General features: G+C 33.3%; 1 protein-coding gene across 3 annotated transcripts in view; it reads left to right on the top strand.

Moving 5' to 3' along the window:
* BMPR1B (bone morphogenetic protein receptor, type IB) overlaps nucleotides 1-4,295 on the top strand; it is a 262,703-nt gene that overhangs the window by 142,642 nt on the left and 115,766 nt on the right. The window contains exon 1 of one of the 3 annotated variants that reach the window (XM_006874691.1): nucleotides 952-1,085. The exons of the other annotated variants lie outside the window; for them this stretch is intronic. The gene's annotated coding sequence lies outside the window, so the exon portion shown is untranslated. Of the gene's footprint in view, nucleotides 1-951; nucleotides 1,086-4,295 lie in introns of those variants that run through there. 3 annotated transcript variants of the gene reach the window in all.

Raw genomic sequence — 4,295 nt, 5'->3', positions numbered from 1 at the left:
TGGTTTATAATCTTACGTGATTAGGCAATGACTATTTTTTCAGATAAGATTTTAGGTTACTTGATTTGCCTAGGAGCAGATGATTTGATTATATAGAGTACGAAAAGAAATGCAGTGAAAGTTTTAGTGTGAGTTAACAGTCAGCAATCCTCTTATGACAAAAGAACAACAAATGGTTAACCTCTGCATCATTCTGCCAGTGAGATTGTAGTCTTCATGATTCATGAGTATCTGTGGTCATTTCTTCTTCATCTCTAGATAGCCAAAGTGCCTTCCAGACTGCCTGTGTATAATCAATATTTGTTCAATTGATTGGGACCTGTAAGTAATTGTATGCTGATTCAAGTAAATATTTTATGCTGGTTTAATCATACATGAAGAATAGTTGTGTTGCAAATGTACATTTTACGTAAAAAATTTTTAAGTCAAGTGAAAAAACATGACGGATTTAATAAAAACTTATGAGTAATGACAGTCTTTTGATGTTGTTTTCCAAAAAATTTGAAAGTTTAAAAATTATAAAAGGAATTTAGTAAAGGTAAATTTTAAAGACAGATTTCAATTTGTATATAGGTCTTTGGTTTGTGAAAAATTGTGCTTATTAGTATATCTTTCTGAATGTGAAAGGAGAATTATGAAAAATTGATTTTTAGATATTTAAATACTCTATTTTTCAGCCTTGCATAAAAGCAGAGTCATCTTTTAACCATCTGGAAATGTTATATAATACACTCACTCTGGTCAGTGACTTTTTTTTCTCTCTTTGAATTCTAAGGTTTCCTTTCTTTTTTACCTTTCTACTGTCATATGCCTTGTATTCTGAACATAGCTCAATGCCTGACCAGAATAATCTCCCTTGCCAGCTTATAATCAAAAAGAGTAGTGAGAAAAACAACTGAGCTGTATTAGGCCGCCACAGTCTGGACTGCCCTTCTTAATTGCTGAATAGACATCACAGGTGCATAACTAGTGCTGCCTTTGGTGCTGGCTTTTTAGTGGAAACCCCTCTGAATTCTGTGCCGCCTCCTCAAGGCTCCTAACCCAGGGAACCTGGGAACAATACATCAGGCATACAGAAAGCAAAAGTGAGTAGTGGGACAGCTTTATATCTTATTGAGGCTGTTTTGTTCGCCTCCAGAAAAATGTAAGCAAGATTGGTTGAGTCAAGTCTGGCACAAAAGCAAAGTTAGAACTTAATCTTTCTTGGCTTAGAGAATGGAATGAAACAACTCAGGCAGTTCAAATAATTTATATACAAAAGTCACATGACTAGGAAATATCATTTAGCTTAGCTGTCCCTCTAGTGTATACTTTAAGTTACTTTTAAGCTAGTGAATTTTCTACATGTCATTTTAATGCATGTGTATGCGTGTGTACGCTTTTTTTGCCCCCACATATTTATCAACATTGCCTTTGTGTTTTGTCTGTGTAAATTCCTTGTAGTATAATTTAATTGTTTATCATTTATGACATTATGAATTCTTTTGCTGTCTATTTCATGAAACTCTTAAGCTCATAAATTATAAAAATTAAGGTTGCTTATTTGCAAACATGGACTTTTAAAAGAGTAAAATTATTTTTTAAAAGACATAAATTAATGATTTAAATATTAAATGCAATAAATGTTTTGAATATATATATATATATGGAGCTCTGGTAGCGTAGTGGTTACGAATCGGGCTGCGAACCTTAAGGTCAGCGGTTCGAAAGATGAGGCTTTCTACTCCCGTAAAGATTTACACCCTCGGAAACCCTGTACAGGGTCGCTATGGGTCGGAACCGACTCAATGGCACATAACAACAACATATATATGTTTTGAACATAAATATATACTATGTTGCCTAATTTTTAGCCAGAAGTTTATCAATTATTTTAGCAAAATGAGATGTACACCAGGAAGAAAGATGTCAAGTATATTTTAGTCATCTGTATCATTTCTGGTATCTGTTTCAGAAAAGTTTTCTGTATAGTTTAGCATAGGTGAAAAACAAAAGCATGTAGGTAACAAACAGATTTTAAACAATTGTGTCTTTATTTTACAGTTTTTCCCAAAAAATTCCATAGTGGCTTTCTAACATTTAGCTTTTCTTAAATAATATAATTTTGATTTTGGTAATCATTTTTCCATATTGTTTCACCATAGACAGGTCATTAAAATCACTGGTGATGATAGTGGTGGATAATCTTGCATTCTGATGTTAGTTTTACAAAATAAATACATTTTATTCCTCAAATATTTAAGTATTTGAAATACTAAGATCTACATGTATGTTTAGGTCAGTATGCACCTTAATTAAGGAATTCTTTAACAAAGATCCTTAATTAAGGTATTCTTTAACAGTTATGCACTTAAAGATCATAAGTGGAGGAATCCTTAATGCTTTTCAGGTTTCACTTTGAGGGAAAAGGAATAGCACAGACATAGTGATTTGGTTTCTGTCTGGTCTGTATGGCTTCATGGTCCCTTCTCTTCTTTACATATAGGAATCTTTTCAAAGTAGATTTATACTTCAGGCTGTTTAGGGAGTGCTTCATGAAGGTACATAATCAGTTTTGTTGTGGTGGCAGGTTGAACATCTATTTCTATTAGCTTCAGAATTCTGTGAAGTAAAGCACTGATAGAAACGCCATTGAATAAAACTATAGCTCCTGTCTTGGAAATCTGCCAAGTTCTGCTTCATTCTTTGACATTATTTTCAAAGAGATTATGGTTCACTTCTTTTCTAACAATGTGGACTTTCACATGAAATATTTTAGAATACAGATACTTGAAGTTTTTAATCATTCTATCTTGTATAATTTATACTAGTTTATGGCTGTGAATTCAGGTTGCTGTTAAATATTGTGGTTGTTTGCTTAGTAGGTTCTTTATCTGGGATATTAATACTTTTATAGGAATATTTTGAACCAAGATGTGTTGTAGGGTATTTTAAACATTTTAATTTGTTTATACAATTTCTTTGAGTCTCTGTCTATTTGAATGCGTAATTCAAAGCTGAGAGAAAGGCTAGCAATGATTTTAACTTAAAAGAGTATAAATGGGATAGCTAAAGAACTGAATTGCTTTCATAAACAATTATTATGTTTACTCAGGTTCATGAGTCTGTATCAGTTGCCTACAAAACAAAAAAATGAAGGAAGCGACTTCAAAAAGTTCATGGAAAAATTGAATGAAAAGATAATAGACTATTTCCACAAGCTTTTTCAAACATCTTGATATACATTATCTCTTTCATGTACATTTATGTTGGAGTCCTGATGTGGTACTGTGGGTTAAGGTGCTGGACTGCAAAGTCGGTTTGAACTGCAAGGTCGGCAGTTCAAACTCATCAGCGGCTCCTTGGAAATCCTGTATAGGGTTGCTGTGGGTTAGAACCAACTCAACAGCATCTAACAATAACAGTGTACAGTGAAACCTGTGAAAGCTGGACTCCATTGGGTCTGTCTTGTTTTTTCAGGTCTGTTAAATTATCTGCCTTTGGCAGGTTGCAATCTTGCTAACTTTTTTAAATCACTCATTTTAGTGGAAACTATCTGCACTTTCATTTTTTGACAGGTTTATGCCTTACACAGGTTCCAGCTTCACAGGCTTTATTACTGTATTATTTAATGTTTTCTTAAGTCATAATCTGGCATCTATAAGTTAAAGCACTTGACCGATGGAAACTTATACTTTTTCCCAATGCTTTGCAATCTCTTAGCATTTTTATTATGTAAAATGTTGAAAACATGATCATTTAACAGAGGCTGAGTGATGAGGTAATGTGGATGTGAGTGTGATGAAAAGAAAAACCCTGGTCAATGAATGAAAACATGTAGGAGTATTTTCTAGTTTCTAGAGAGCCAGAACAGCTCTAAAGTTTTTAAATACATGTGTTTTTCTTAAACTACTCAGTTGTGTCAACAGTGAACCATTAAAATGAAAAACTGACAGTCACCTTGGTTTGGGTGCTTATGTTTTTCATAAGAAAAATATGGCTTGATTCCTGCCACCCAAGTACCTGTCACTTCGATGTACTTCTAATTAGGACTTCCTTGCGTTTAACATCTATATGTAGTATTGTGGCATCTATTTTATTGTTCTCATGTACTGTTAGTTTTCCACATGTAATTGATTTGTCCCATCACATTCCACATGGATTTGAACTGTCTCACCAGTTACACTATTATTTTATATAGAAGTGCCACCAAGTGATCTGGTCATTGTACTGTGTTGACAAAATGTTTTTTAATGATGATTTACTATTTAAATAAGTGAGTGCGCCACATGGAAGGGTTGTTGTTTTTGTTGTTA

The sequence above is a fragment of the Chrysochloris asiatica genome, unplaced genomic scaffold (assembly GCF_000296735.1).
Source record: "Chrysochloris asiatica unplaced genomic scaffold, ChrAsi1.0 scaffold00294, whole genome shotgun sequence".
NCBI classification, from domain to species: domain Eukaryota; kingdom Metazoa; phylum Chordata; class Mammalia; order Afrosoricida; family Chrysochloridae; genus Chrysochloris; species Chrysochloris asiatica.
The sequence above is the reverse complement of the archived record's forward strand: the minus strand, read 5'-3'. Positions and strand labels throughout refer to the sequence as shown.